Source organism: Rattus rattus, chromosome 4 (genome assembly GCF_011064425.1).
Source record: "Rattus rattus isolate New Zealand chromosome 4, Rrattus_CSIRO_v1, whole genome shotgun sequence".
In the NCBI taxonomy this organism is placed as follows: domain Eukaryota; kingdom Metazoa; phylum Chordata; class Mammalia; order Rodentia; family Muridae; genus Rattus; species Rattus rattus.
This window is the reverse complement of record NC_046157.1, coordinates 32,205,209-32,212,782: the sequence shown is the minus strand read 5'-3', so window position 1 is coordinate 32,212,782 and position 7,574 is coordinate 32,205,209. Positions and strand designations below refer to the sequence as shown.

Genomic DNA, 7,574 nt, shown 5'->3' with positions numbered 1-7,574 from the left:
AGAAACATTGATAAAACCAATATCATGGAGCTTTTGTCCATAAACCTTTACTCTAATTCAACTTAATGTGCATATGGGCATCACACAGAATTCAGTTTTATTATTTGGCATGGATACTCAGTGTTCTCATACCTCTTACCAACAGTGCCCTTGATACTCTTTTATCACTAAAATTCTATAGTAATTTCATCCTTCTTATTTGATTATTTTTCTGAAGAGTCTTAATTTGTCTTAGCTGGAAAGCTCAAGACAAGTTGACATTTCTATGACAGATCCTCACTGGTTTTGCTGTAAGGGCAAGCCAGGATAATGTTGACAGAAGGTGGTTTATGTCTTGCAGAAGAATTACTTCATTTGAAAAAAATGGAATGCTTCCTGAATTTGCAAATCAACCTTGCACAAGGACCATGCTAATATCTGCCTTATCCTTCCAATTTTAGCATATGTAATGCCAAATTGAGCATGTGCACAGGAAGGCATGGGAATAAATATTCTTTATCCTTTTGTTCATTTTTCTCTGTTCTATTTTGTAACTAAACTTTATTTTATTTGAATTTTTCCCTCTTCCATTTCAGCCAGACAAGGAAGCCCAGTTAGGGAAATGAATTCCACAGACAGACAACAGGCAATTGATAAATGTGACCCTCTTGAAACTGAAAGTTTCTGTAAAGCAAAGGACACTGTCAATAGGACAAAACATCAGCCTTCAGATTGGGAAATTATCTTTACCAAACCTACATCTGATAAATGGATAATATCCAAAATTTATAATCAACTAAAAAATTTAAATACCAACAAACAAAATAACCCAATTGAAAATGGGGTGCAAAATGAAGCTCAAGAAGAAGAAAGACAAGAGTACGGATACTTCAGTACTTCTTAGAAGGGGTAGCAAAATACTCACAGGAGCTCTTTTGCTCATATCTTACTCTTTTCTGCCCTTCTGCCCTCTTCATTCCTGTTCCTTCTCTCCCCATCCCCTCTCCCCTTCCATCCACATACTCATGTCTGGCTTTTCTCCACTTTTCTACTCTTCTTCTCTCATTAAACCTCTCCACGTGGAAAAAATGTTCACAGTAGGAAATACAGAGACAAAGTGTGGAGCAGAGACTGAAGGAAAGGCCATCCAGAGACTGCCACATGTGGAGATCCATCCCACATGCAGTCACCAAAACCAGTCACTATTGGGGATGCCAAGAGGTGCATGCTGACAGGAGCCTGATATAGCTATCTCCTAAGAGGCTCTGCCAGAGCCTGACAAATGAAGTAGATTCTCTCAGTCAACCATTGGACTGAGAACAGAGTCTCCAATGGAAGAGTTAGAGAAAGGACTGAGGTAACTGAGAAGGTTTGCAACCTCATAGGAAGAACAACAATATCAACCAACCAGACTGGACCACCAACCAAAGAGTATACATGGAGCGACCCATGGCTCCAGCTGCATATGTAATATCAGGCATCAATGGAAGAAGAGGCCCTTTGTCCTGAAAAGGCTCGATGCCCCAGTATAGGGGAATGCCAGGGTGGGGAAGCAGGAGGGAGTGTGTGGTTGGGTGTGGGAGCACCCTCATGGAGGCAGGTGGGGGGGATGTGATGGGGGTTTCCGGAGGGGAAACCAGGAAAAGGGATAATATTTGAAATGTAAATAAAGAAAATATCCAATAAAAGAAAGAAAAAAGGAAAATGGGGTGCAGAGTTAAACAGAGAATTCTCAACAGAATCTCAAACAACCAAGAATCACATAAAGAAATGTTCAATGTCCTTAGTCATCATGGAAATGCAAATAAAAATGACCCAAACATTCTATCTTACATCTATCAGTATGATTAAGAAAAAAAACCTTGAGGGACATTAAGACCTGGTGAGGATGCAGAGTAAGTGGGACAGTCCTCCGTTACTGCAGGAGTGCAAATTTGTACAGCCACTCTGGAAATTGTTCTGTAACTTTCTCAGAAAATTGCAAATAGTTCTACCTGAAGTCCAGTTATACCTCTCCTGGGTACATACCTACAAGATGCTTCACCATACCACAAGGACATATGTTCTACTATGTTCATAGCAGCTTTATTTGTAATAGCCAGAAACTGAAAACAACCCAGTTGTCCTTCAATCAAATAATGGATGGAGAAAATGTGTTTCATTTACAAAATGGAATATTATTCATCTATTAAAAACAAGGGCATCATGAATTTTTCAGGCAAATGGATGAAAATACAAAATATCATCTTGAGTGAAGTAACCCAAACCCAAATGACATGGTTTGTATTCCCTGATAAGTGGATATTAGCCATAAAGTACAGGATACCCATTATACAGTTCACAGACCAAAAAAGCTAAACAGAAAGAAAGGCCCAAATGAGGATGCTTAAATTTCATGTAGAAGCAATAATAAAATAGTCATAAGAGGCAGATAAAGGGAGACAACTGGGTTGGAGAGGGGATGGGGATGGGAAGAGAATGGGAGGTGGTCAGAATCAGGTGTGTGGACAGACAGACGATAGGACCAGATGGCTATGGTACTGAATGGAAATTTGCAACTCATCAAATGGGGTTAGGGGGTTGTGTGATCGTATTTAAGATGTGCTAAAGACTTGAGATGGGAGCTATTCCCAGGAATCAATGCAGTGGCACTATGGAATCTGAGGATGCCACATCCTGTAGCCAGGCAGGATGCCCAGTGAATTTATAACGATACTAAAACATCCACAAAACTTTTAACCAAAAATTTGTCCTGTCTACGAGAAATGTAGGGACAAAGATGCAACAGTGACTGAGGAAATGGCCACTCATTAATCAGCCTAACTTGAGACCAATCCCATGGGCAAGCACTATTAAACATACTCTGCTATGCTTGCATACAGTAGCCTAGAAAACCTGTCTTCTGAGAGGCTCTACTCAGCAACTGACTGAACGAGATGCAGAGGCTCACAGCCTAACATTGAACAGAGCCCGGGGACTCTTAGGGAAGACTTGGGAGAAGAATTGAGGTTCCTGAAGAGGGTGGGAATTCCATAGGAAGACCAATAGAGTCAACCACCCTGGACTATTGAGGGCTCCCAGAAACTGAACCATAAACGAAAGAGCAAACCCTGCTGGTATGAGGGCCCCAGCATATATGTAGCAGATGTACAGATCAGTCTTCATGTGTTTCCCCAACAACTGGAGTATGGGCTGTCCCTAAAGCTAGTGCCTGCCTATGAATTCCATTTCCCCAACTGGCCTGACTCGTGTGGCCTCAGTGGGAGAGGAGGCACCTAGCTCTTCCGAGACTTGGGACCCCCACTCTCTTAGAGGAGAAGGGTAAAAGGGATGGGGGAGGAATTCTATGAGAAGGGGACCAAGGGGTGGCCAGTGATCAGGATATAAAATGAATGAATAAATAAATGGATGGAACTAGGAAATATGAGTGAGGTAACCCAGACGCAGAAAGAACTCTCACATTACATACTTATAAGTGGATATTAATCACAAAGTACAAGATAAACATATTACAATCTACAGACCCAAAGAAGCCAAAGAACAAGAAGAGCTCAAAGAGGAATGCTTGAGTGTCTTCTGATCCTTTGTGTTTCATCATGAGATAAAGAAAAACTGCCGGTATAATAACAGAAAGAAACTTAGAAAAGCTTTCTATCTTTATCTAACTCATGCTGTTCTAAAGTCAGATGTACATCCAGTCAAATATTCACTTCTTTTTCTGGAGCTAGCTAGAATCTTTTTAATTCATATATTTGGATATACATAAAGGATTCTTGGATTGTGTTATGAAAAATAGAGGTACTATAACCATTGACAGTATTGAAATTCTTTGTAAGGGAAACTTCCACAATCATTTTGTTTTATGCTTTTATAAAGAGTGTTTTTTTAAAAAAAAAATAGGTGAATTAAAAGAAGGTATTTAGTCTCATTATGAAGTATTTTCTTTTGTGTAACTGAATATCCTATAATTTTCAGAAGTCCTTGCTTGGGGGAATATATTTAAATGGTAATTTTAAGAACAAATGAATTATTTGTACTTTTCAGCAGAACCTCTATTTTCTTGATCTTAAAGGTAAGTGAAATTTCTTAAGAAAGGTTGAAGAGTAGGTTATTAGCATAGTACTCATAAGTAAGTAAACTGATGGGAAAGTTGCACTAAAATTAAAAGCATTATTATTTTAAAAGTCAAATTTTATTAGAATATGTTAATTATACACCACAATGGATTTCATAGTGTCATTTTCATATACAATTTATTTTATCTTATTCATCCCTATTATTCTCTTTAATATTCATTATGTCCCTTTTGATCCTTTTCTTCTATCCACATAGTTCTTTCCCTCTTCTCTTTCCTCCTTCCCTCTCTCATCCCTTCCTTCCCTTCTCCTACCTTCTCCCCCACCCTTTATTTCCATTCTTTCTTTTATCCCTCTACCTTTCTCTCTTTTGTTCTTTTTCATTATTATTTTGTTTATAAATATAGTTATTGGCAACTGATGCTACTGTCAGATTTTCTGGGATTTTTTACACATTGATCAGCGGTAACTGCATAGGCCCATAACTAGTCAAAGGGCTGAGCACTGGGACAGTTGAGAGCTCAGACAAACATGGGAATTTCACATCACTCCTCCAAGACTTAGAGACATCATGAAGGAGATAATAAGCAGAAATAATAAGTGCCAAATAGACAGTGGAATGGGGTTGGACATCTTTCAGAGATGACATCACCATTATACTGTTGAATTCATAGAAGTTGTTATTATAGGCACAAAAGCTTTGCAAGTTTGGACTTGTCAACATCCTGTCATAGAAGGCAGAGAAGGAGTCATGAGCTCCATCTTGGGGCCTAGACACAGTTATGGTAGCTAGGCAAAGAGGTTCACTAGGCCTCTAGGTAGTTAATGTCTGCTATGAGTAAGAGAGACATTCTTTACTGGTGTATCCACTAGTAAGAAACCCATGTTCTTATAGATAACCTTTTGCCTATGCTCTTATAAATTATATAAATTATAATTCTTAAGGTATTCTCACTAATATATCATGCTTACCAATTTTTTGGCAATAGCCGAGGCATTTGCTTTATATTTGATTAATATGATAATAATATGATAATAAGTTTAGAGGAAAGATTTTGTGAAAAATATGTTTTATCTTAAACTCATATACATTTGAGGTTTAGTAGGGTGACTTACAGACTGTGGTCAATAATAACTTCTTCCTGTTGGAAGGCCAAGGATTCTGTACCGTCCAATCCATGAGACTTGATGCCTCAGCAGTTTCAGTCTCTTCTGGGCATCTGAGGCAAGTTCTGGAAAACTTCTGATTTTCCAGTGTACATTGTATTTTCAAGGATGTAGGTTCTTGACACCAATGAATGAGTGAATGCCTCAGGAACTGAACAAGTGGACTTGCCCATGAGAATGAGACCAAGCAGACAACAAGCAAAAGTTTCTCCTTCCTCATCTTTTTATATGGGCTGCCAACAGAGGTTGAGGTCCAGGTTTAGGGTGAAGCATCTGATCTCATATAATCCAACAAAGAAAAAACCTCACAGCTGTGTCCAAATGCTTGAAATTTAACTAAGTCCAGTGTAGTCAAGTTGATAACCAAGATTAGCCATCATTCAGGGCCTTACTCTGCTGCTCATACCAGCTCCCATGTAGCCTGTATTAACATTAAATTTATGATCCTTCTGTGTTAGCGTCTTGAGTTCTGAAATTATAGATGTGCTCAATGATCATGTCTAACTATACTTTGGTATCACCAGTTGAAAGTGATGTCAAATATCAAACAACTGTCCAAATAATAATAAAATATGATGGGTGAAGAAATATTCAACAAACAAACAAACAAACAAACACACACACACACACACACACGGTGAGAAAAATAGTTCTCTTTGATCTTATCATTATTATAATATAGGATAAACAGAGTTAAAATAAGTAACATAAAATATCATAAATGATACATTATGCCATAGTGGCTGTGAATTACCCATCCAATTAGTGTAAAGAAACAGGATAATTTACCTAAGAGAAATATTAACCTCGTCATTGGTAAGGTTCTACACACCCTATAATTTTCACTTTGCTTATTTCTATGTTTACTCTTCACACATTAGTTTATATGTAGTGAATATGTTTATCAGGATTTTTTTCTATTTTACACTCCAGACTTTATTCCCCTCCTGTTCTACCCTCAGAGTGTTCCACATCTGATACCTCTGCACCCCCACCCCCAATCCCATCTCCATGAGGATTTCCCCACCCTACTCACCCCACAAGACCTGTAAATTTCCTGCACCCTCCAGTCTCTTGATAGTTAGGTGCATCTTCTTTGACTGAACCCAGACCCGGGAATGTATATATGTTGGAGGCCTCATCTCAGCTGGTGTATGCTGCCTGGTTGGTAATCCATCATTATCTGAGAGATCTCAGGGGTCCAGGTTAATTGAGACTGTTGGTCCTCCTACAGGGTTGCCCTCAGCATCCTCCAGCTTTTCCCTAATTCAACCTGAAGGGTCAGTAGCTTCTGTTCATTGGCTGGGTGCACATATCTGCATCTGACTCTTTTAGCTGATCGGTGGGTCTTTTGGAGGGCATTCATGATAGGACCCTTTTTGTGAGCACCCCATGGCAACAGTAGTAGTGTCAGGTCTTGAGACCTCCCTGTGAGCTGGATCCCACTTTGGGCCTGTTGCTGGACCTTTTTTTTTCCCTCAGGCTCTTCTACATTTCCATCCCTGCATTTCTTTCAGACAGGAAGAAATATGGGTCAGAGTTTGACTGTTGATAGCAACTCATCCCTCATTTGATGGCCTGTCTTTCTGCTGGACATAGACTCAACAAGATCCCTCTCCCCACTGTAAAAGAGATGTCTTCTGTTACAGTGCATTAAAAACATCAATCTCTTAAATGGAATTTGTTTGGAATTTAACGATTTTACTGTTTAGGAATAAATTCAGAAAGTCTTTTATGTTGTTGCTTGTCAGACTTTGTTACATATATTAACTACTCTAAATGATTTCTTCATAACTATTATGCCTTTCCCTTCTTTATAGCCTTTATGCTATTCTAATATTTTATAGTTCTTTTTTTCCTTGTTGTTTATGTGTAGATTTAGATTTCTTTGCAGTTACCACAGTACATCTGTGTCTCTAAGGATTTTATTTCTTATTGAGGTTCTATACTGGGAAGAATGGGGTTTACAAATCTAACTTAGGCTAAAACTAAGGAGTGTTTAGGAGAGACATATGTGCTTTGTACTGTGCATGTGCACACGTGTGTGTGTGTGTGTGTGTCCCATAGGCCATGAAAATGAGAGGATGACAAGAAATAACCACTCCTGTCAGTAGTGAGCCTTTTGCTATCAGGTAGAAAGGGCTATGACAGGGAAGTATGAAACCTAGGTAAAACTGTACAGAAACCTTTTGCTTACATCTGCCATGAGGCACGAGATTCATCACAGCATTCACATGAATCTACCCCGATTTATGACCTCATAAGCCACCATTTGCTGCATCTGCTGCTTTTCTTGAGGTGCCTTTACTTCCATGTTCCCTCAGGAAAGTAAGCGAGGCACAATCTGTCTCT

At 39.0% G+C, this 7,574-nt stretch overlaps 1 non-coding gene across 1 annotated transcript; it reads right to left on the bottom strand.

The window, feature by feature from the left end:
- Positions 1 to 357: 357 nt before the first annotated feature.
- LOC116899772 lies at positions 358 to 460 on the bottom strand. The gene has a single exon (XR_004387785.1). It is a non-coding gene; the product is annotated as a U6 spliceosomal RNA (small nuclear RNA).
- Positions 461 to 7,574: the final 7,114 nt, after the last annotated feature.